Source organism: Bos taurus, chromosome 6, assembly GCF_002263795.3.
Source record: "Bos taurus isolate L1 Dominette 01449 registration number 42190680 breed Hereford chromosome 6, ARS-UCD2.0, whole genome shotgun sequence".
Taxonomy (NCBI): Eukaryota; Metazoa; Chordata; class Mammalia; order Artiodactyla; family Bovidae; genus Bos; species Bos taurus.
The window spans coordinates 76,714,930-76,741,590 of record NC_037333.1 but is presented as its reverse complement, the minus strand read 5'-3'; the positions used below and the strand labels follow the sequence as shown (position 1 = coordinate 76,741,590).

At 38.9% G+C, this 26,661-nt stretch overlaps 1 protein-coding gene across 14 annotated transcripts in view; it reads right to left on the bottom strand.

Annotated features, from left to right (window-relative positions):
• The window catches only part of ADGRL3 (adhesion G protein-coupled receptor L3), a 936,136-nt gene extending 910,856 nt beyond the window's left edge, over positions 1–25,280 (bottom strand). For all 14 annotated transcript variants that reach the window (XM_059887348.1, XM_059887344.1, XM_059887332.1 and 11 more), the window contains exon 1: positions 25,095–25,280. The gene's annotated coding sequence lies outside the window, so the exon portion shown is untranslated. The remainder of the gene's footprint in view (positions 1–25,094) is intronic.
• Positions 25,281–26,661: the final 1,381 nt, after the last annotated feature.

Genomic DNA, 26,661 nt, shown 5'->3' with positions numbered 1-26,661 from the left:
AAACAATATTATGAAGCAAATAATGTCTAGATATGACTACCTGAATAACTCTTTTCATTGCCTAATTACTACCTATTTGAAAGATTTTCCTCAAAGATGTACTAGCTATATGACTCGATTTGCATAAGCTATTTTACATCTGCTCAGAATTTAGTTAATAGTAGTTTACCAACATTAATTTCCAGATTTGATAACTGAACTATAGTTACTGTTTTAGGCTGTTCAGGCTACTATAGCAAAATACCAGAGATGTCAGTGGCTTATAAAAGTAGAAATTTATTTCTCACAGTTCTGGAGATAGAACTTCTAAGTTCATGGTGCAGTGATTCAGTGTTTGGTAGGGCTTCCTGGTTCATAGATGGTAGTCTTTTCACTGTGGCTCGGGAGAAGGCAATGGCACCCCACTCCAGTACTCTTGCCTGGAAAATCCCATGGACAGAGGAGCCTGGAAGGCTGCAGTCCATGTGGTCGCTGAGGGTCGGGGACACGACTGAGCGACTTCACTTTCACTTTTCACTTTCATGGAGAAGGAAATGGCAACCCACTCGTGTTCTTGCCTGGGGAATCCCAGGGACGGGGGGAGCCTGGTGGGCTGCTGTCTATGGGGTCACACAGATTCGGACACGACTGAAGTGATTTAGCAATAGCAGTAGGGAGTTCTGAGGGGTCTCTTTCATAAGACCGTAAATTCCATTGGTTTATGAGGCTCCACCTTCATGACCTAAGACCTCTTACGGGCCTCATCTCCTAATACCATTACATTAGGTATTAGGATTTCAACACATGAAATTTAGGACACCTTCAAACCATAGCAATAACATTAGGGGACACTAATTAAGGAGTATATGGGAACTCTTCTATTATTTTTACAACTTCTAAGTTGAAATTGATCCAAAATAAAACATTTAAGAAAATTGCCAGTTCTTTTAACAGAAAATTTTAGAGTAGCTTGCTGAGCAGTCCAGATGTCACAGAACATCAAATGAAGACCATTTCAAATATTCTGAGCTTTAGAATACCAGCATAACATAGCTTCTACTGGCTGTGTTTAACAATTAGGGCTTATTAACCTTTGATTTTTGACAAAGGAATGGTTTTACAAAGATAGAGCCATGAATGAAAAATGAAAACCTAAGTGCTACATTTGAACCTGAGAAGCAAAACACTGTATCTCATTAGTTATACAATTCCAAGGTTCAGTTCAGCCAAGGGCAGAATTAAAGAATAGATTATACTTTTCCATTAGGATTGTAATATAATTCTAAAAGAAAAGAAACACTTACAGGAAATACATTGCCATAAGAAAAGGTTAAAATTCCCCACTCCATCTTTGCCAGATATCTTTGCTAAGGCAAAATAAAGTTTTACCTCTTCATTCATCAATGTGCATTTATGAAGCATGTATTATATGCTAGTATTGCCATTCATGTTGAGCTCCAGAAAACAAAATCTTAAATAAAAATATTATCATTTTGATATATAACTTGCTCCCAAAGCACAAATTAGTAAAATAATCTAGTTTTAAATACCTAAAAGAGTTAAATTTGGTTTCTCAGAAGGGTATATTTTCTGTTTCTTCTTCACTGAGCTTAAATAATCTCAATTTACAAAGATAATGAGGCTCTACTTTCATATACCTTTAAATTATTCTGAGGATTGAAGACAAGAGTTGGATTTTATAGGCTATCTACCTTCCATTAATTTTTTCTAATTGACACCCACATTTCTCCAGAGTGAGATGAAATGACAACTTCATGCCGCATTCCCACCTGAGCTGTCCCTCTAGTTGTTTGCTAGGCAATTTGCAGTCAAAGTAGAAAATCTCTCAGGGTTTTCCCCTCCTCCATCTTCTCATAAAGTGATGCCAATAAACAAAGGTCAAATATATCCTACTTTATAATTCAGAGATTATTCACCTAAGTAGTGGTATTTGCATTTCACCTAAAGTCATAAATCTAAAATGAGTCCCATAAAATGAATGAATTTCTGCTATCCACTCATCAAAATCTCAGCTCTATCAATGACCCTGAAGCTAAAATAATCATATATGCACAAAAAACAAGAGATTTCTGACCATGTGGAAACCAATGTGATATTTCAAAAAAAAAAAAAGACTTTTCCTACCACACTTCAAAGTGAAATGATTTATTTACTGTTACAAATTCTAACATGTGTCCAGTTACAGCTAATATAGATTCTCAGTGTTTTCTTTTAAAGAAGTGGTCCTTAAGCTCAGCCACTAGGATAACTACAGATACTGAGACACCCATCACCAAGCTAAGAGGAAAAGTTGTGCTAAGGTTGGATGGAAAACATGATAATTATAATTGGGTTTAGAAATGTTGATGTTTATATGCTGATATTTGAATTGAAAAGGAACAATAAAGAACTAACTCTAAGCTAGACAAAGTGACTCTCCTATAACCCATGAGGAGTCATTATAAATTCTAGGTAGTTATTCTGGGGGAGACAAAGAATAAGGGTGGGGAGCACTCTGAGAGGCTGTTAGAGAAAAATGAGAACTTGAGAGCTACTAGCAAAAAAAAAGTCAGATAACAAGATGGTAGAAAACAGTGATGGAAAAGATGTTATTAACAAATGAAACCAGGGGAACAGTCAGTGGATTTTCACTCTGACCATAGGCCAGGAAAAGCAATAGATACATAGGACTGAATCCAAATAACTGGATGAGCCAGAGTTCTTGCTGGAAGACCAATTTTGATTGTTGACTAGGGCTCAGAAGAAACGGCCTTGCTCCTCTAAGAATGAACTAAGCTCAGCTCTGGAATTAAATTGGATGTCACTAAAAGAGCAAAGGAAGTAAAAAGAGATGCCTAAAAAACCAGATGCCTGTTAAAATATATGAAGCTACATACAGCTAGGGTGAACAACAAGGTGATATTTGTAATTATCTGCACAGAGAAACACTGACTATGGTATTAGGACTATTTTTCCCTAGCAGAGGATAGTTAAGTGATATTATATTGCCTGGGGACAACACTGAGGTTAAGGAAGATGAGGCAGAAAGGATAATGCCCCTAACAGCATAGAGATAAGAAGGGAAGAAATGGGAAAACCAGACATTGACCCAGCAACTACATAAAACTGGACATGTTCCGAAAAGTTTCAGTCTTACATAGCCCTTTCAGCCACAGGGCTATCAACTCCAGGAAGGTGGGTTTGATTGGAAATTAACTAGCCCATAGTATCTGCCAGGAAATGACTCATGTCATATCATGATACCAGAAGAACATCCATACATTTCAAGTTTCTGGCCACTACTATATCAAATTATAATCAGTTTTAAAAGAACAAAAGAGTGGATTCTACATTCATGTAGAATACATTGTCAACAAAGACCTAAATAAAGGCTCTTAAATAAATTTTAGATATGTATGTCCACCCCAAAAATTATAACTATGGAAAATAAACATATTTAAAGTTTTCTCAAAGCTGGAAAAAAAAGAGTAATGATAAAGACTTTGTTAGATATGAAATTCTCATCAGATCCATCTTTGAGACCCCACTTAATTCACGCAAGGATTATTTTTGGAAATAAAAAATTAAAGTATGATTTCTAAACAGTATTTAAAAATAAGTTATAATTTACCAATAAAAAAGTTATGAGTGAAAAAAGTACTGACCACTTAAAACAAAGCAGCAGCAAGAGTTTTAAAAGAGAGGGTGGCAAATGTAAAGACACTTACCTTTTTTCCTATCACATTTTTGATTGCAATATTTGGAGATTTCTTCAGATGCATTTAAAGTCTGGGATCTGTTAGTATTTGCCCTTGGAAGCCGATTGCTTGGTTCTAGATTGTCATTTCTATTGTGCTTCAAAAGGCATAGGGAGGCAGGCAGAAACTAGGCAGTATAAGAATGACAAGGTACCTCAAAGAAACCTACTCTTCTGCCCGAACAATCAGTAAGTCACAAACACTCAGACAGACACCCTCAGCACAGTAGGAAGAAAATAAAAATCAAATACAGGTTGTTACCCCATAGTGTGTGGGCAAAACACCCACAATTGTTGGCATATGAATCTTAACCACAAGTAGAGGCATTTGACTGACACCACCACTCACCAATCTGGTTCTACACCTACATTCAAAACCACTGTGTTCCAGGAGAAGCAAAAAGAATTGTTTTATTTCTCTCTCAAAGTCACTGAAGCAGCAAGACCAATGAGAAATCCATAAAAGGACAATTTTGCATCACTCTCTTCTCACTGCTCAAATTGTACTACTAGTCATAACTTCAGAAAGACCATTAAATATGCTTTCTGCTCTTCTCTCAAACTTCCATAATAAAAGTAAAAAGAGATAAATTTATACCTATGATTTCCCCCTTCTTCCTTGGCATCCCAATCTCTCTCCAAAGAGATTTTTGTGATATGTTTCCAACCAATTTCCTAACTACCAATTAAGAACACTTTAAAACTTGCTTTCTGAAAAGGACACAAAACTGAGATAAGAGTTTGACTCAAAAAAAATAATAATAATAATCTAAGACACATCCTTAAGAATTATTCTTAGAGGTAGAAATAAAATTGCAACTCAATCTTTATTTTCTATATTTCCTCTATGAATAGCCTAGACAAGCATCTGCATAAACTGGAACAATCAATTTGTTCTGGCAATTATTACAGCTCATAGGAATTTTGGGTCTGCTGCACTGGAGGCAGATTCCTTACCCTCTGAGCCACATTTAGAAGGCTCCAACAATTTTCCCTACAGGCATTCCATGTATTTGATAAAAATCAACAATTGCAACCATAATACCAAACCCCTCACTACAACTCCTGTATACAACAATAGTGGAGGCCCAGTGTGTTTGTGTGTGTGTGTGCTTAGTCGTGTCAGACTCTTTGAGACCCCATGATCTGTAGCCCACCAGGCTTCTCTGTCCATGGGACTCTCCAGGCAAGAATACTAGAGTGGGCTGCCATGCCCTCCTTCAGGGGATCTTCTCAACCCGGGGAATGGACTGAAGTCTCTTGCATCTCCTGCACTGACAGGTGGATTCTTTATCACCGTGCCATCTGGGAATCCCTTAAGACAGCACATAAATTCAAAACTTTTATCAGTTCAGGAAAGTATGACATTGTCAATACTTTCTTAAGAAGATATTATTCACTTTATGGTCTGAGATTTTTCTTTCCACCTTCCCTGACTGCACAATAAAAAGACAAAAACATATAAACTCATTACTTACCAACTTGGTCCTGAAACCTATCATCCTTTTCTGCCATTCTTCTCCCTGGCATTTCTAATGGAGCTTGAAAATAACATTTTTTTTCCTGGCCTAACGTCTTATTTTATTTTGTTGTATTAGGTTGATTTTTGTTTTCATTTAGTATTTTATCTTATACATCATTCTCTAAGAAATCAGCACAGCTCAAGATGCAGTTTCTCTTAACTAAAGCCACTGAACAAAAGAGAACAGGGAATCTTTAAAGTATTAATATTTAAATTTCTCACAAGAATTACAACATTTTTTTTAAAATAAGTTTAGGTTTGGGAGGGAAAAAAAAATCTTGGCCACGTCACAGCATTATATTTGGAGAATAAATCACCCAATAGTGTCTTAACAAGTAGCCTCAAGACTATATACGATTAACACAAACCTACATGGACATATAATCTAAATGAAAAGTAGAATTTAACTCAATGCCTCCAGAGGAGAAAAAGAAGCAAACTTCATAAAAATAAAAAATCTAAATGGCTTCTCCGCAATTATGGTTATGATGAAATTGGCTCAGCATGGTTTTAACCACATAGAAGATTAATATTTATTTTCAACAAATGTAGCTAGAAAAATGTTATTATATCCTCTCCTTTTTTCACTAGGAGCATGCTGATTGAAATGGATTCATTTATCTAAGCTGACAGCTAGACAAAACTATATTGTGAATATTTTTTATCTTTGATTAAATAAGAACTTAGCAACATCTGGTTTGCTACAATTACCCAAAATTATTCAAAATAAGTTCTTTTTTGATATACTTAACTATGTCATTCTGTGTTTAACAGTTCTTTTTAATACAACATTCAGAAAAAACAATAAAACAATTACAGAATAAAATATTAATTCCAATGAAAGACTCAAAAACTTATGGAAAAATTACTAATTCATGTTTAGAGCAGGCAGGATTATAAATAATATTAGATATTCAATTACCCAGAAGGAGAACTTAGGGTTTTTACTTGCATTCAAAAAGTCCTTTTAGTTGTCAAGAGAGTTTTAAAATTGCAACTCTTCTACCCAGTACAATTAGAGAATAGAGAATATCTTAAATTGAAATGGACTTCCCTGGTGGCTCAGATGGTAAAGCGTCTGTCTACATTGCAGAAGACCTGGGTTCAATCCCTGGTTTAGGAAGATTCCCTGGAGAAGGAAATAGCAACCCACTCTAGGACTCTTGCCTAGGAAATCCCATGGACTGAGGAGCTTGGTGCACACTATTGTCCATGGGGTTGCAAAGAGTCGGGCTCCAATGAGCGACTTCACTTTAAATTGAAAGAGCAATTCTTCATGAGGATACAAGTACTGACATACTACAAGGCTACCTCTGAAGAACAAGTTCTCACAAGCTAAGTACAAAGGGTACCAAGCCCTAGTTCTTACACATCTGCAATTGTTCTCAGAATACTTGGCTACAAAATATTTTTGAAAACTGTACTGCTCTTATTATACATACCAACTGTACAATTTTTTTTCAAAACCGCCAATAATTTTGGTAACTATTACCTAATTATAATTCCCCATTGCTTCAGGTTTTTATAAAACTGTATTCCATTCAACACTGAGTTCATACCCTATTCTTCCTAAGAGTTAATTCTTTATGAGAGTAATGCTATTTTCTTAAGTTGTCCCTTTTTAAAATAAGCAACTTTCTTCAAATTTTAAAATGTTTCTTTTTTTTAGGCTTTCATTTGTATCTCATAAACTACTAGATAATCATTCCTTTCATAGTAAGTCAGAGATTAAAAAAAAAAAAATAGTATGGTATATATGAAGGAACACGACAAAATAATCCCAAATGGAAGGCCATGAAGATTGAAGACAAGATTTAAAGTGATGTCAATCTTGCAAAAATTTTGGGATTAAAGGATAAAAAGAGATGGCTTGAACCACCATGTTTCACTCCTTGCTACATGCAAGCGTGACAGTATCTATTTTTCCCATCTGACTCTCATATGCAATATATAAACCTTGTATTATATAACAGAAACTAATCTAATTATCATAATATCACTGTGAAATAGATATCATTAAACCATTGATACAGAGAGTAAACTGAGACTCAAAAAATGACCCAAAATCACACAGCTCTTACTTGGTATGCAGCTCTAAAGTTTAGACTTAAGTTCATCTGACTCTAAAGTCTATGTTCTAAAACAGTAAGTCTCATGGACACAGTCAAGTTATTAGAGGTTATACTATTAATTTTTTAAATCACCCAAGATATATTTCATGCATGATGCTTACCTAGCAACTATAAATCCATCCTTAAAAAAAAATAACCTATCAATATAAAACATAAACTCTATTTACATAATCACCTATTTTAGGTTATCAAAAGACTAAAAGCAGTCCCAACTATAAATGAAATTATATTTCCATACAAGTATAAGACAAGAAGACAAATAATCAAACGACATTGGAGAAAGCAATGGCAACCCACTCCAGTACTCTTGCCTGGAAAATACCACGGATGGAGGAGCCTGGTATGCTGCAGTCCAGGGGGTCACGAAGAGTCGGATAGGACTGAGCGACTTCACTTTCACTTTTCACTTTCACGCATTGGAGAAGGAAATGGCAACCCACTCCAGTGTTCTTGCCTGGAAAATCCCATGGACCGAGGAGCCTGGTAGGCTACAGTCCATGGGGTCGCAAAGAGTTGGACACAACGGAGTAACTTCATGTAACTTCACTTCACTTCAAACCTTTCATGATTTTCCCACTGCTCCTGGGATAAAATCCAAAATACTTAAAAAAAGAAAAAGAAACCTATAAACTCTGGACTCGTACTTACTCCCTTAGCTATATTTCATGCCTCTCTCAATCCTGATGTTCCAGCTACAAGAACCTTCCCTGAGTTCTTCACAGGAGCTGAGCTCCAGTCTCACTCTAGGCCTTGAGACTGGAGGATCCCCTCTGCAGGAAGATTGTCTGCTTAGCCAGTTCTTACAAATCCTCCAGGGCTTGGTAAGGTGAGAAAAACATTTACCTGGAGTGCCTGAGATTCTTGGGGCAATTATTCTATTTACTTTTTTCTAATCTCTATCACTATTCTGTTTAATTTTATCATACAGGAAGTACACAGTAAAATGTTGATAAATGGATGCAAAAGATTAATGATTCCAAAGTTACTATCTTCTTATTATAGCATTTGTCCTATATTAATTTTCTTATTCTAAGATAATTTTCTTAAACCACACTTATTTATCTTTTCATTCATAGACTTTAATATCATTTTTTGTAGAACTTACTTCATTGTTATTTTATTAACATTCAATGATTTGTTCTAAATAACAGTAAAACCAGTTTTATCATCATATACTGTGGAAAGCTTTCAAAAAATAAATAACAAGCTTAATCCTCACAGTGGAGAGATGCTAGAGAAAATCTGTCTTTACTAAATGATTATACTATATCTCTCTTAACAATCATTTTCCATATTGATGTATTACTACTTTTCTTTGACAAGTAAAGAGTTGTAACCACTGCCAAACTATCGAACTGGTATTCCTAAAACTAGTTCCTCCATTTCTAAAGTTTCAGAACCAAAGACACCACACACTTACTAAGACAATGGGCAGGGGGAGAAGTTAGGATAAAAATGAACAGAAACCAACCTTCTGGAGTAAAACTCTCTCCCGGTCACACACACACAGATACACATGCCTAAAGCTAAACTAGGAAATTGTGGTTTCAGTATCCATACATAGTTTAAGTACTCTCCTCATCTCAAATCTACAGTGCCTGATCATACTTTATGGTCATTAGACAGTTTATGACATTCTGAAATTTAGCATCATAGCCAGACAACTGATATTAAACCATTCTCTGTGTTAACTCAGGTAAAATGAAAAATTCAGGTGTGTTGTAATGTGTTGTCTCTACTGTCAAATCAAGGTAACTATGCTCGATTTTCTTCCCTTTACTCACCTCTATTAACCTCCTCCACTTGAACATGCTTGGGTCTGTGATGAGCTCTTCTGATGACAGAATGTGAAGGAAGCAGTGAACCAGCACGTTCTCTAGGGCTGCCTACTCAACCTTCATATCTCAGTTCAAATGTCCCTTGCTCTGGGAAGTCTTTGCAGACTCACTCACCCCGTCAACTCAGACAAGGTCTGATCCTGCTGCTATCTCATAGTATCCTGAACCTGACCTTTGTAGCACTTACCAGAATTTTAACAATCCATGATAGATACATTGCTTAATACCTCTTTATTTCTATGTCTGTGCAAGTACTAAAGTCAGAGGCTCTTTTTGCCATATTATGCTCCACATCCCCAACATCATGCAGACATCTGGTGCTAACAAATACATAGTGAATGACAAAATTAATGACTTCATAAAGCTGGTCTTTTGAGAACTGCAGAAAAAGCAGAATGATTTAGAGTCCTACTTAAAAGAAGATATCCGCTTTAAAAATCTATGAAAAACTAACACAAGTTATACAAGCTATCAGTGTGGTATATGTTTTATGTTTATCATCTCATTTAATCCTCAAAATAACTTGGAAAGGTAAGCATTATTTTTATCCCCATTTTACACGAAGCCATGGAGAGGCTGAGTCACGTTTTCAGAGTCACAACAGACAGCAGGTTGGAAATCATGCACTTCTGACTCTCAAGCTTCTGCTATTCTACCACTTTGCTTCTCATTAATATACATTATATGTTCTTGTATTTTGTATTTCTCCACATGTGTATTTATTACTTTGGGTAAAGAGCATTAATATAGAACTAAATGCAAGTTAATACTTAAACCTTACAATAATTTATAATAATTTTATGTAAGTAAATTCATCCATGTGAGAAAAAAACAAGTGAAAAGGAAACACTAAGTATACATCTAAGTATACACTAAATACATCAATGCATACACTTAACAAAAGGCAGCATATGCTATAAACCAGTCATGGTACTTTGGGCAAGTCAGTTCAATTCCTAACAAGTAACTTTTTTTTTTTTTTTTTTGAGCAGAGAAAGGTTTATTGCAGGGCCATGCAAGGAAATGAAGTGGCTCATGCCCTAAAAAGCCTCAAGCTCCTGAAGGGTTTTAACAAAGCAACTTTAAAAGCCAGGTAAACGCAGGGGCAGTGGGAGTCACAGGGTATGTGATCAGAATGGATACAATTCTCTGACATAGGTAACAAGGTGGTGTCACCGGAGTTAACATTTTCAGTCTTTAGGTTCTAGGAGGCCTCGGGCTATGTGCTCATAGTCATCAGACATGTCACTTTTTAAAAAGATTTACTATGGTAAGAACCTTTGAGATTTACCCTCTTAACAACATGTTTAAGCAGACAATATAATATTATTAACTACAGACATAATGTTATTCAGCAGAGCTCTAGAACTTACTTATTTTGCATAACTGAAACGTTATAGCCATTGATTAGTAAACGGGGAATTGCTAAGCAACATTTTAATTTTTTTCAAGGAACCAAAGTGTGCAAGACTGTGTCATTTAGGATTCCTTCTATGCCTTGATTATTCTACTTGCAGGTGCAAAGCAATTTTGAATGGCACTTGAATTTATCCTGCAACAGTAACTTCAAAAACTGCTTTCATGTTCAATTATTTCTTCTAGGTCCATAAAGCACACTCATGCAGGTATACATTCATTATTAATCCAGCATTAAACTCGGTCCCATAACTATGTTCTGGTATGTATTTTTAAAGAAAATATAGAAAGTGAAGTAAGAACTGGTCTCCAACTTGACTGCTAGGATGTATATCCTAAATAAATGTCTTTATGACAGACACAGAAATCAAAAAGATATGGTTAAAAATAGAACAACTGGTCCCTCTGAACAAAGAATGAAATAATGAAATTAAACTCAGTAGGTATTGGCATTATTGTTAAAATGATAAAAATTTGCATTACAAACCTACTGTTTTCCTCTTCTATTTCACTTCAGTGCTACTGAACACATTAAAATTTTGTAGTCATTTTTTATCCAATGGACAGATCTCTAACTAAACTTAAACCTAGCAAAAACTGAGCTGACATTTACTAATTATGAGCCATACTATTCAGTCAGTTACTTTCTTTACTGATCTCATTCCCCTTTTATAGGCAATCTTCAATTACTATAAATGTGTTTATTGACAGTTTATTCCTGCTTTTCATTCTTAAAATTTACAATAGCCTAAATCTAGTCCACCAATTTTCTTGCTCCATGAGAGGTTTGGAAAAGAAGAACTTTGTTAAAAATTGATGTTTACAGATGAACTTGAGAGATTAAGTCAATTCAGAGCAGAGAACAAAACTAAGAAATTTTATGGGGACATAAACTGGATGGTGGATTTCTTAATTCTTCATAAATTAGTTTCATTGCCCGGTTTTACCTTAATATTAAGTTAAAATCAAAGACATTAAGGATCAGTTCAGTTCAGTCATTCAGTCGTGTCCGACTCTGCAACACGATGAACAGCAGCACACCAGGCATCCCTGTCCATTACCAACTCCGGGAGTCCACCCAAACCCATGTCCATTGTGTCAGTGATGCCATCCAGCCATCTCATCCTCTGTCGAACCCTTCTCCTCCTGCCCTATATCTTTCCCAGCATCAGGGTCCTGTCCAATGAGTCAGCTCTTCGCATCAGGTGGCCAAAGTACTGGAGTTTCAGCTTCAACATCAGTCCCTCCAATGAACACCCAGGACTCATCTCCTTTAGAATGGACTAGTTGGATCTCCTTGCTGTCCAAGGGACTCTGAAGAGTCTTCTCCAACACCACAGTTCAAAAGCATCAATTCTTCGGCACTCAGCTTTCTTTATAGTCCAACTCTCACATCCATACATGACTACTGGAAAAACCATAGCCTTGACTAGATGGAACTTTGTTGGCAAAGTAATGTCTCTGCTTTTGAATATGCTGTCTAGGTTGGTCATAACTTTCCTTCTAAGGAGTAAGCGTCTTTTAATTTCATGGCTGCAATCACCATCTGCAGTGATTTTGGAGCCCAAAAAAATAAAGTCTGACACTGTTTCCACTGTTTCCACTGTCTAACCATCTATTTCCCATGAAGTGATGGGACCAGATGCCATGATCTTAGTTTTCTAAATGTTGAGCTTTAAGTCAACTTTTTCACTCTCCTCTTTCACTTTCATCAAGAGGTTTTTTAGTTCCTCTTCACTTTCTGCCATAAGGGTGGTGTCATCTGCATATCTGAGGTTATATTTCTCCCAGCAATCTCAATTCCAGCTTGTGCTTCTTCCAGCCCAGTGTTTCTCATGATGTACTACTCTGCATATAAGTTAAATAAGCAGGGTGACAATATACAGCCTTGACGTACTCCTTCTCCTATTTGGAACCAGTCTGTTCCATGTCCAGTTCTAACTGTTGCTTCCTGACCTGTATACAGGTTTCTCAAGAGGCAGGTCAAGTGGTTTGTTATTCCCATCTCTTTCAGAATTTTCCACAGTTTATTGTGATCCACACAGTCAAAGGCTTTGGCATAGTCAATAAAGCAGAAATAGATGTTTTTTTGGAACTCTCTTGCTTTTTCGATGATCCAGCAGATGTTGGCAATTTGATCTCTTGTTCTTCTGCCTTTTCTAAAACCAGCTTGAACATCTGAATTTTCACGGTTCACATATTGCTGAAGCCTGGCTTGGAGAATGTTTAGCATTACTTTACTAGTGTGTGAGATGAGTGCAATTGTGTGGTTGCGCATTCTTTGCCATTACCTTTCTTATTTAAATATTAATAGCCAGTATATTTAATTGTTTTATTACTGAGCAGTTTACTGACCTCTGCTTTTATGCATTAATATGAGAGTTAGTAATTCTTTAGAATTATCAAACAACTTTGTTAATTATTACAACTGTTACTAACTTTATAAATAATGAAAAGTTAATAACTACTAATTCTACACAATTAACAGTTGATAATTCTTCAAAATTTCCCATGAAAATCAGTTAGACAATGATGCATATGGATTACTATAACCAAGTGGTAAAAGTCAAACAGTCATTATTTACTCTGTCTTAATAACTGTACTTCAAGGAATCTCCACCACAAAAATCATCAGAGAATAGGCCAAGCTTCATATTATTTATCATCACAAAATACAACTCACATGAATAAGGAAATGTCCAAATTTTTTTATTTTTTTAAATTTATTTATTTATTTTCAGCCACACCGTGTGGCATGTGGGATCTCAGTTCCCTGACCAGGGATTGAACCCACACCCCCTGCAGTGGAAGTACAGTGTCCTAACCCCTGGACTGCCAGGGAATTTCTCAGGAAATGTTTAAATAAATTAGAGTATATCCACATTACAAAATAAATATTTTACAACATTAAAAATGATGCTGTAAAAAATTAATGCCATTGGGAACCTGAAGAGAATTATACAAACTATATATATTTTAGCCTCAATTCTTCTAAAACAAAGACACAAACACACATAAAATGCAGATAATACATAGATAAATACATGGATAATCAGCCTAAAAATGTGTGACATAACCTCTGTGAACACTGCAATGTAGTATTATATTATGATATACTGGTTGATTTCTGTTTTGACTTTATGTATTACTATATTTCACAAGTATTCATTAGGAGCATGTGCCATAGGAAAAAAAAATTTTTAAGTGTGATCACTAAGAATGTAGAATAAGTTGCACTAGGAAGAATGAATAGAAATCAAAATTCAGCTATCACTGGCACCCAATTAGAATCAAAAGAGCATACATAAAGGATATACACTGAGATTGTTGCACAAATCCCAGAATAACATCTACCAAGCTATGAGGAATAGCAGAAAAGGAAGGAACTCAGCAAGATTACTGAAACAAAGCAAATGGACTAGCACACCATCCTGATATGATACTCTGAGTCCTCCACACAGAGAGTCCATTCATTTGCAATAATGTAGGTTAATTTCTCATTTATAAACCTATTCTACCTTTCATACACCATTACGTTTTTGTTGTTGCTCTATCTCAACCCTTATATTCAGGCAAGAAAACACACATACACACTCCTGCAATTTCACTATCATCCATTATTCAGTAAGGGTCTCAATGAATAAACGTCTGCTCAGAGGCTCTAAGCAAATTTCGTTTCTGAATACTACTGTCTGCAGCCCAGCAGGCTATTTCACCAAGATAAGATCACACCTTTAATCAAATGCACCACAAAAAGAAATACTCCCAAAGTTTGCTTAATAGCGTCAGATCACAAAAATAAAATGCTGACAGCCTACTAATTTTTAGGACTCTTTCTTCTTCAAAGATACACAACAATAAGGAAAGTACACAGGAGTTCTTCTAACTAAGGCTTCTATCAACCTTTAAAAACTCTCCCAAATTTTCCTATGTTACTATTTATATCAAGTTGGTCATATTAAAAGAAAAGTCAATAATAACTTTCTGTTTGAATACATAAAACACAGTAAATTTAAGGTTTCCCATCTTACACAAATAATAGCTCTAAAGCACCATTTAACTTCAGCTGGTCAAGTGTCAGGATTAAACACTACCTAGGCTCTAGTTTTTGTGATCATGGATCCAAATTAGATGTCTATCATTTCAATAACATTATTAATGGATACATTGAAGATACATTTTCATTGGATGCTTAGCTAATAAAGCTATCTATACTCAATTATTTGAAATATCCTACATCTGCCTCTAAACATAAGGTTAATTTGAATAAAAATATATTCCCATCAGTAGCAAGACATAATGAGTACACTAGCAAGTGTAAAATAATTAGACGTTTCAAACAGATGGATGGATTTATACCTGTAAATCCACTTTTTTCTCCTTTTACTTCTACTTGCATTTATTTTATGCTGTATTTAATCCCATGACATAAATTTTTGTTTCTTTGATTTCTTCTGGGATAACTTTTTATTCTGTGAAACTTCCATTTCTGGTTTAGGAACAATTTATTCCTTTTCATTAAGGACCATCTAAATATGGCTAATGGAGCTTATACATAAATTAACCTAACCATGAGTTCCATGCCCAGTGGCACGTTAGGGGATTTTTCACCTGGATTTTAGGACTCAATGCCTAAACGATCTAACCAGTAAGATCAGCACTGTGGGGAAGAGTAGCAAAAAGTTAGCACTCTGTGTACCAAGGAATCTGTCTCCAGTGTCCCCTGTTCGGCATTGTGGGAAGGCAACTCTGCCATCAAATGATGGAATGGCATACACTGTTTATGTAAATAATATCTGCAGATATTTAATGGCTTTTCAGACATGGACAACCTGGACAAATTAGACAGTTTCACAGATGTTCTTGAATCTGAAAATTTGAATTCCTTTGATCAGCATGCTTTTGTTGTGTTTTCTGAGTCAAGTAAAAGGAGACCGTTTTCCAATGATCACTTTGGCTACTGAAAAGAAAAGAATACATCCCTTTTAAATGGCTTTTCTAACCAATTCTCCTAATGCCTGATATGAGTTAACAAAGGATCACTGCAGTGGACATTCAGGTTTCATCAGTCCCTCTACCTTTTTCTGTCGACAATATCCCTCTCTTAATTGAGCCTTTCTTTCTTCTAGATATTAGTCCATCGACAGAGGAACTGCAGTGTTCTTACTGACTCCATAAGCTGGTGATAATAGATTGATCTAAAGCTGAATACCTAATTAAGACTGTGGTGAAAGGTTAAGAATCCAGAGTGAAGCCAGAGAGAAGGAAGAGACAGTCTGCTCAGGATCATGAAACTGGAACGGAATCCTAGTGGTAGTCAAGGTGCTAATTTTTTATGATGCCTAGGTAAACCTCCATCCTTTCCCAAGATTTTTCAGGTGAGAAACACAAAAACCTCCCCCTAATCATTTATGGCCTAAAGCTAGTGGGAGGTGTCTGCAATTAAAAGAAAAAGAATGAGCACACCCATTCTGCTAAATCATTTAAGCTAAATTTAAGTCCATTTGACAACTGAGATGTTATCATATGGTGATGTTATCATATGATATATCATATGATGGTTATCATATGTAATCATAATAACGAAGATATTATCATATGATATATCATATAGCATCAACTGAGACGTTATAAACTATGCTTCATTTGGAATGACTGCAAAATAATATTTAACTGTCACACATAAAATTTATTGAAAACTAAAGTGAAATTTAATTGAATATGCCTAAAATTCAAATCATGATGGTATGTTATTTTAAAAGAAAATGGATTTCCTAAGTTCTTCTTCCAAAGTCAACTACTGTTAATATTATGATTAAAACTCAACAAATTCAACTGAACAACTAAAGCCAGCAGAAAGAAGTCTATAGATATACACATGCCTCATGCTAATACAAACCTATTTCTCAATAGACTCTTTGTCTACTCCTTGAAGTCATGATCAGTATTCTGAGTTAAGGTTCAAACAACAACCATCAGCCACTGACAAATCAACACTGAAAATATGAAAAAAAAAAAAAAAACAAGAGACAGAAATGTTAACCAGTTGAGCCCTTCCGTTCTGGCCAGAAATAAAATCTCATACAAAAAAAAGAATCATCCGTCAGGACCATTTCCTCTTATCCAAAAGTATTTGGAAGAACTCTGAGGAAAGGAAAATGGGGAGGGGGGACCAAAACAAAACAAGAGACTGTTGAAAACCCTCTTAGAGGGTCAGCTGTCAATGGAATGCACTTTAGTATTCAGGTTACCCACCCATGCAGAACATCAAAAACTGGGCTTAAGTCTCTCCCCTATTCTCACAGGCTCAGGCTACTGTGGAGCCACTGGGGCTGTCTTGAATAGTAACACACTTTGCCTCTGCGGGATGCATAAACACCAACACAAGCTGATCAAACAAAAGGGGGGGTCGTTTCTACTTGGCTTTCGTTTTCTTGAGTCATACTTTAAGACACTTAAGTCTGGTACAATTTAGCAAGTCAGCCGTTCAACGTGCAGTTTATTATTTCATTCATTTTTACCACCAACCATGTTGTACTCTTTCCATTTTAACATACATTTTGAATGATTAGATATGAGTCACACATTTTAATAGCTTCTCTTAATGGCAACTGTCACTGAAATACACATGTTCATTCTAAAACATGGACTTATTTATGACCCCTTCTATACTTCTAGTCTTTAAAACAATTTGGGGATCTGAATTTTAAGGGTTCATCTGCATTTATAGCAATCTTATGAGGATTAAACTTTAAGATTATAAATCCTTCAAAAATATGAGAAATCCTTAAATCTTGGAAGTTTATGATGATTTGGTTACAACATGTAGAATATTCTGATGCAGTTAAAGCTTAAAGAGCTGCTGACGCCATGTGAAAAGATGATCAGGAGTTTAATTTAAAATGTCTTAAGTTAAATTGCTACTTTCATTTTATACCTGATTTAAAGTCAATCTTCAGACACAGCACTTTGTGGCTGTCAAAAATATTTTCCTGTCAGGATTATGATGGAGGGGGGCAGAATTAGTAGCAAAGTACATACAACATTTTAACATTACAAGGAAGAGCTCAGAAATAGGTACTTACTAAAAGATTAAAACAAGAGAGAGGGAAAGATAATGGAAAAGACAAAAATACATGTGAAACCTTTCTCAATTTCTTAAGAAAATGCTATTGATTTTCATAGCTCATCGAGAACTCTTCCATAAAAAAAATGATATTTGATTTAGCTAAGTTTTCTTAATATCAGTAGCGGAGGACATTTCTAATATCACTCTAATAATAATAGGTACCATTTATTAAATGTTCACTCTATCAGGTCCTTTTCTGCTCATTTCCTATTTCTCACCCCAAACCAGCAATGCAGATTTTATTACCTTTACTTCACAAAGAGAGATGATATAGCTATAAAGTTGCAGATCTGAGACTGTATTCAAGTGTCTCTCTTTCCAAAGACCATTTCTAAGCAGTTCATAATCAGGAACACTGTCCAGGTATGCCCATCTAAGGAGTATAGTATAGTTTCTGCAGAAAAAGTCAGGTTTTGCCAAAGAGCTGGAGATCAGTGCTACAGCACTCATTTCATAGTGGTCACCCTAAGTCAGAAATTAAACTAACCATGCTGCTGCTGCTGCTAAGTTGCTTCAGTCATGTCCGACTCTGTGCAACCCCAGAGAAGGCAGCACACCAGACTCCTCTGTCCCTGGGATTCTCCAGGCAAGAATACTGGAATGGGTTGCCATTTCCTTCTCCAATGCATGAAAGTGAAAAGTGAAAGTAAAGTCCCTCAGTCGTGTCTGACTCTTAGCAATCCCTTGGACTATAGCTTACCAGGCTTTTCTGTCCATGGGATTTTCCAGGCAAGAGTACTGGACTGTGTTGCCATTTCCTTCTCCAAAACTAGCCATGAAATATGTTCAAATATATGTATGGAATTTATAAATATCTCTATAAGGTTAGGGCTTCCCTCATAGCTCAGTTGGTAAAGTATCTGCCTGCAATGCAGGAGACTAGGTTCAATTCCTGGGTCAAGAAGATCCCCTGGAGAAGGAAATGGGAACCCACTCCAGCATTCTTGCCTGGAGAATCCCATGGACAGAGGAGCCTGGCAGGCTACAGTCCATGGGGTCTCAAGAGTCGGACACAACTTAGTGACTAAAGAGAGAGAGAGAGAAAGTTTTCCAATAGATGTCAAAGTGCCATTCGGAAGTATTACAGGTCATCTTTAAACTTTAGCATCTATTAAAAGTAATCTCTGTGTGGGGTTTCTGTTACTTGTCAAGCATATGACCACTCACAAACAGAACTGCAGTGTATAATTACCCCAAGGATGTTTTTCACTGAAAATGGCCTGTTTAGATAGTGATTAACAGACTAAGAGTGTAGTGAATCGTCTTGATATCACTTCAGAAAAGTGATTTCCTCCCTAATAATTCCCAAGATACATAAATATTCAATTAGGGTCTTTGAAATCTCAATTTAATTGGGCATTCATCCTCTACCAAACTTCAAACTTGGCCCAGACTAAAAAGGTGTTTGATTCATTCTTACTATACAGAAAAAAAAAAAAAAAAAAAATCCAGTAACTCTTAAGTTTTCAAGTGCAAGTGTAAAATACAGCCAAGATTATCTTTTATATGAAATTTTCAAATTTAATCACATTTTAAGGTATGCTATAAAGCAATGAGATAACACATAATTGTAAATTTCAATCACATAGTCACATGGGGAATTGATTAAAGTTTCCTGGGCCCCTCATGAGACCTAAAAAATAATAATAATGACAGTAGCAAGTAGTTACAATTGTGCCTATAACTGCTTCAAACACTTTGCATATATTTTCCCATTAAATTTTAAGAATGGGAAAAACCTATGAATTAGGAACAATTGTTATACCCACAAAAACATACCAGGAAATTAAGGCATAGAGAGAGAGATCCAATATCTTGGCAAAAATCAAATAATTTATCAAACCTCGGCAAACACATCACAGAGTTCCTTCTCATCACCACCAAGCTGTTCTGCCTGTCCAGACAGCAGAATATCAAGAATTGGGGCCTAGATTTTAAATTTTCCCTGGAGACCCGTAGCCTTAATGTTTCCATTCCACTAACTGGGGACCAAAGAAACTAGAAAGAAGCTCTCTACACTGGGAAGGGAAAAGTGAAAATGTCAAATTATTAATAAAATACCCGTGTGGCTTGTGTGTTTTTAAAACTTGAACAATTTGTTTTCTCATCCTAGATGACTCTTTATATGGTCCAGTGAGGTGAACTTTGGAATACAAGGAGGCAGATCTTGAAAAGTCAACTTCACTGGTTCTCAAATTCTCCGGTTCCAGGACCCTTTTACACACTTAAAATTGGTGACATAAAGCAACTGTTGATTATATTGGTTACAACCATCAATGTTTAAATAATAATAGTTAAGCTCATAAAATTTTAAAACACAAGAATACACCAGCATGCCATATGCCATCAAAGTAATGATGCCATCACATATTGTATACCTTCTGGAAAACTCTACCATAAACTTGTTAAAGTATGAGATTTAAAGGTTTAAAAAAAAAATCTTAGCATTTTTGTGAAAATGTTTTCTTCTTAGAGTACCCCTGAAAGGGTCCCACAAACCCACAGATTTCTCCAGAATAAAGTTTGAAAAGAGAAGTTTGTCTGCTCTACAAAATAACTGACACAGAAGTTTACCAGAAAGAAATATTCAGTTGGATGAATCAAATCTCCATCCCAGAGATAATGTTCACAATAACTATGATTACCACCAACAGTATTCCATTTAAGTTCTTGAATATGGACCAAATGCTAACAACTTCTAATGTGTATATGTAATCACTCCTGAAGAAATTCGTTAATATTTAACTAAATTCTTGTTTTAAATGTCAACAAGACATTAGTAAGACATAAATTATTAAGATCTATAGAATCTGTTAGGATTTCCCTGTAGCTCAAAGGGTAAAGAATCTGCCTGAAATGCAGGAGACAATCCCTGGGTCGGGAAGATCCTCTGGAAAAGGGTATGGCAAGCCACTCCAGTATTCTTGCCTGGAGAATCCCATGGACAGCGGAGCCTGACAGGGTACAGTCTGTGGGGTTGCAAAGAGTCAGACATGACTGAGTGACTAACACACATAGAATCTGTTATTATCAAATACAGAAAGGACTCTTCCTTTCACTCACTCTCTAAAAACAGATGGAGAATTTCAATGAACTCAGAGTAGAACAGCTAAGTCTTTTATATATATATTTGTATTTGTGAGCTCATGGGCACACTTAACAATTCTAAGAAAAAAATGACACCTGGTTACTTTATGCAGTAGAAAAGTTAATTTCAGTGGGCCATGTAGACTCAGACCAGGGTACTGACATAAAAGAATTTGGGGGACAGTGTGCACATCTTTGGGCTCATAAATGCTATTCACAGGCACACCTGTACTACTCTTTCACAATGGCTAATAAACATCAATATCAAAATCATAATCAACGAAAAATTTGAGTTTTTCTCCCACTGATCAGCAAATTCCTAATAACACACACTCAAAGATAAGAAAGGAAGCATGTCAGGAAGCCCTTACTCATATTTTAAAGTTTTTGTTTATATTTTATTATAAAATAGGATATTCTAGTAGGAAATTCATTTGCATAAAAGAAAAAGACATAAATGCAATAGTGATCAAAGCGCAAACATGTCCTTGAAGGCAAACAAATGCTAAATTACAATACAGCCTCTGTCTTTAGGGTTCCTCCCTATATGAACAAGAGTATATTTTGAATGCTATGCAAATCTAAGAAATCAAAGGGAAAATAGTCATTTGCAAAACTTAAGGAAAGATATTCTCCCTCTAATTCCAAATGCTATAGCCATTCACACCATGCTAAATTAAAGCTACACAGCATTTCTCAAAATTATTTTGTTTTTAAGTACACAAGCAGTTTTCCTTGCTGATTTCTGGGCAAAAAATGCCCCACTTCTAACAGTAACTATCACTCCTACTTGGCAGCTCTTTTCAAACAGAGTTTCATCCAGCAGTTAAAGTTATCCAAAGGAAATCTGAAAAAACATTTCAGTTTAGCATAATATTATTTGACTGACTTCAATTCTTTCGATTTGATAACTTTTTTTAAAATCTGCTATTTAGGATTAACTTCACTAGAGCTCAGCAAGAAATCAAAAGGAAAACAAGTCCATAAAAAATTTGTCTTTCCTAATTACTAGAAACAATGCCAGGCACAGTAGCTGGAGCCAGTAAGTCTCATACTCACTATTATTCCCTGTGCAAAGGAATGTTTTAAAGGAATGTTTAAAATCTCCAAAATGCAAGAAGATCATCATTAATAAACTCATTTCTAAAAGACCTTCCATTCATATTTTCATGGAGGGCTCCCAATCTGAAGGATAATCACACCAAGCAACTTAAAATGAGACATCAAAAGCATTTATCCATTAAGCAAATCACATGCTGGCTTATCACTCTTTAGGCCATGGATGCCTGGAGCAACCTAATGTATCTATCTAAAATTTTTAAATAGTTCACATAAACCTTCATAGTAATCATTCCTCCTACCCTGAGTTTACGGAAACAGTCTCATCAACCATGCACACCAACAGAGCAGGTTACTGAACACTTAGTTATGAAGAAGTGCTAGGGAATGGCATTCAGGCACTTGTGACACATTCACCTTCAGCTAAAGACAGCACAATACCCTGACAGACACAGTTCTAATGACATCAGGACCTGTGGAATGTATGACTGCTAGGAAACACATGCTGCTAGGAAACAAAGAACAGATCTGATCAAATCTTCTAACACAGGACCTGGAATCACTGTGATTAGATCTAAAATAAGAGGACAAGTACTCTTTAATCTTCAGAAATACTTGCAAGGGCAAAGGCTTTAACACATACCCTCTAGAAAGGAAAGAAATGTAAGAAGCTAGAATCGCATGGATGAAATCACAATTTCCTAAGTTTTCCACTAGCCCTATCCCATACAAATATAACAATCAAAATCAGGCATCAGTGATTCAGTATTCCTTTTTTGGTGAGGGAACTGAGGGGTAATCTAAGCTATTCCAAGATGCCAGTATCTTAAAATTGAAAGAAATATGAAAATGATGGTACCCAGAATCAAAGTACCCTTTTACATTTACAGTGCTATACTTTCTTTCAACAAAACCATGGACAACAAACATGAAAGCAGTCAGGGCTAATCTACAACAAAGAATTTCATGTCTCTGATTATTGAAACTGAAAAGTAATTAGCTTTCCAACTTTTTAAAACTGTCTTTGTACATTTTTAACCCTTGGCAACAACAATAACAACAACAAAAGATTGGGTGAAACAAAGGTGAGATATTTCACTACAAATATTCTAACTCCTAGACAAATATCTGGGAATCTCTTTTGGTGATTCTATAAAAGAACTGACAATTCTATCTATAATCCATATATAGACAAATTGAATGCTGGAACTCTAGGTCATTTAGTACCATTACAGATTGAAAAATATACCAGGGAAATCTAGCTAAATTCTGTTTAATCTCAGGGAAACAAAGTACATTCTCCAAATGAAAAATTACAGAAGAACTATTTCTCTGTAGATTCTACAGTGACATCTTTTAACTAGTGTTGATAGCCCATATGACACTAAATTAGCAGACTGCCTATTTACTTCAGAGCAAAACACAGAAGGCAATTTTTCCTTCCTGCCAGAGTCTGTGCATCTCCTCATTTCCCCAGCAGCTGGCTGAAAGGATGTAAAATCGGAGGTCCAAGAAGGCTTATACTTCCTAATGAGTAATCCACCCAAGAAAGTAAACACAACAGACATCACCAGGTCGGGCTCCGAAGGAGACTGGCAGGGCTGCTTACACCGTTGTTTACAATGTGCTCTAACTACCGCAGGCAGGATCACACACAGGCACAGGAAGGAGACACCCAGAGGTGGCTCACACGCCTCGAGTTCGCCCAATTGCTGTGATATCTCTGGCCATAAATTATGCAGCGCACATTTCTATCTGAGAGTGGCCAGAGAATTCTGAGGATCAAGGGTTATACGGGCTTGATTTGGTTATTTCAACCTGACCGAAAGAGGACTACTCTATCGCTTGGTCCTCACCAGGGCCAATTTGGGGTGCATCGCGCGCTGCACCAGAGATTCTCACGCGCAGCACGCATCTCTTAGAGGTGCTCACTAGGGGACAGGGGACACAGTAGGGCTTCCTCAGAACCCCTACCTCCCCCTCGGCCTCCTCAAACCAGATTTTCCGGTTAAGCGGATCCCAGGCGATTTCGATAAGCAAGCTCAGCTCAAGTAGCATCAGCTCTGTCATCCCGGCAAATATCTCCGGGCCATCCCCGGAGCGTACTAACGCGCGCACACGTAGACCTGAACACGCCGATCCCGCTGCCGATTAACCCCGGTAGCGGAGGTTCCCTCCTATACACACACACACATACACACCCACCCACCTATAGTGCCAGGGGGCCTGGCACGCTTAGCCTCTGAGCTCCGACGCGGGACCATCGCCCGGGGTGCGGTGACACTGAAGCTCCGCCGCAGCCCGGAGCTTTCCCTTCACTGGTGAAAAAATACAGGGCGCCTGCGTTCCTACCTGTAACCTAGCCGACCGCGGCCACCAATGCTCTGACCACCCTGCCCCGGCGCCCCGGCCGGACTGATTATTGCAACACCGCCGCCCCCACCCCCCGCCCAGTGCCCACTCCCAACACCACGCCGCCCCCGGCCACCCACGAAAGTAGCCGCTTTCTCCAGCCAAAACCGCCTAACAAAGCCAGAGCAAGCAGGTCTAAACCAAACTGCCCGTGAAGGGGACACAGCGGGCGGGGTATGGGGAGGTGGTGAGGCTCCGCGACTCCGGGACACGAACTGGGCAAACGCGACCCCCATGGATGCTTCAGGCAGGTGTCTTGAGAGGGTCCCCTCAGTCCCCATCACCCCTGAGCCGAGCTCCTCACCAGGTCCCTGTGGGTCCTCCAGCCCTCTCCGGCCTCAAGCGGCACAGGTTCCGGGCCGGCAGCGAGAAGGCGCCCCCTGGTTTGCTTTGGGCTCCCACCAGGGGAATGACACTGGGGTGAGACAGGAGGGAAAATTCCCAGGGTGGAAACCGTTCCTATCCCCCAGAGTGCGGGACTGCGAATGCTCACCGGCCACTCTCCCCTTCATTTCTCTCAGCCGCCAAACCGCCCAGTAGCTGGAAAAACCTCGAACCCGTGCCAACCCCCAGCGTCCACCAGCCTTGAGATTCCCTTCCCGCCCCACATCACGACTGGATGAGTGTGTGTGCGGGCTAGTGTGCAAGTGGGAGGCTGAGTGTGCGTGAATCCTGCGCCCCCTCGGTCGCCTGCCCCGCGGACGCAGACGCCTGCGCCGGGCCGGGGCCACCACTATTAGGAAGAGTGAGAAGAATAAATTACCTTTCGTAACCGCCGGTCCCTGAGCTCGTCCCATCAGTTGCTCAACAACCTGCAGCCTGGTGCAGTTTCCACAATCGAACCATGGAGCCCGGGGCAAAATACCGAGCAGCCCCAGCGTAGACACCCCCAGCACACGCGTCCAGGAATTATAACCAGAGCGCAGAGAAGGCAGCGGGAGGGTGGAGACCCCGGCCAAGGAAACAACGAAAAGTCTCCTTCCCCCTTTTCTTCTGCTACACAGCCATGAAGAAAAGCGACGGGGTGGTGGGGTGGCGGGGGGAGCCAAATGCTTGTCTTCCTTTACGTTTCCTCGCTTCACACACACCAAGGGAGTAAAAACGGAGCAAAGAGTGGAGGGTTCAAATGTCTCTCCCAGTCCACAGTTGCACAACTTCGGAGTCAGGCTCTGGCTCCAGCAGCAGCCGAGGGACCCCAGCGGCAGCTATTAACATGCGGCAGTCATAGCTGGGGCTGCTTTTCCTCCTGCTGCTGCTACCGCTTAAGGAAACACGCTGCTGAAGAGACCAAAAATCTGCCACCATCCCCCCAGTCGATCTTTATATCCAGTTCTCCCACCCCACCCCCTTTCTTTTTCTTCTTCTTCCTCGTCCTCCCCTTTCCGCTGGAGAGCGGGAGCGATGGAAAAGGTAGGGGGAGCCGCGAGGGCTAGGGGTGGATCCTTCTCCGCCAAACCCTCCTCCTTCTCCTCTCGGGGTTCTCTCGCCGCCGAGGGTCTCCCCCACGCGTCCGAAACCTCCGCCGAGAGCGGGAGCGAGGGACCCACAAACTCCTTCCCAGGTGCACAGCGGGGGCTTGCCGGCGGAGCGGGAGCCCGGCCGCCTAGGGCTGCTTCCCGGGGGCCGCGGAGCCCCGAGCCCGGAGGGTGGCTGATTAGCTCGTCGGCCCGGCCGGGCAGCTGCGGACATGTGGGAGCTTCATCGCGCGGCCCCGGGCTCGGCGCTGCCGCCGCTGCCTCCGCCGCCTCTTCGCTTCGTTCTCTTCTTCGACTCCCCGCGAGGGAGCAAGGTTCTGGCGCTCTCCAGACACGCACACTCACACACACGCACACACGAGCGAGCTTCTGCCAAAGCCAGCCGTGCAACCCGCGCGCGCGCACACCCGGAGAAAGAGGACGGAGGCAAAAAGAGAAGAAAGAAAGGGGAGGGGGCGAGTCACAGGCGGCAGCTGCGGGAGCTGAGGCCACGAGCAGTCCGGGAAAAGGCGGCAGCGGCTGCGGCGGCGCCCACCCGGACCAGCGGCACCTTCTGCATCCCCGCTCCTGGGAACTGGGGCGAGCAGACAACCGGGCGACGCGCCGAGAACCGGTCGGAGCGCGGGCGCGCCGAGGCCGAGCAGCCTGCGTGCCGCGGACGCAGCCGGGGCCCTAGCCGAGCCCAGAATGAGCCGCGGGCAAGCGAGCGCCGAGAGCCGAAGAGGGGGCTCGCGCCGCGAGAAGGGGTGGCGGGAGGCAAAACCCGGATCTGGAGTGCGCTCGGGCTCCGCCGCGCGGGCTCCACCTAGCAGCTCGACAAACGCTTGGAGGTGGGAACGAGAGAGCTGCTACAAG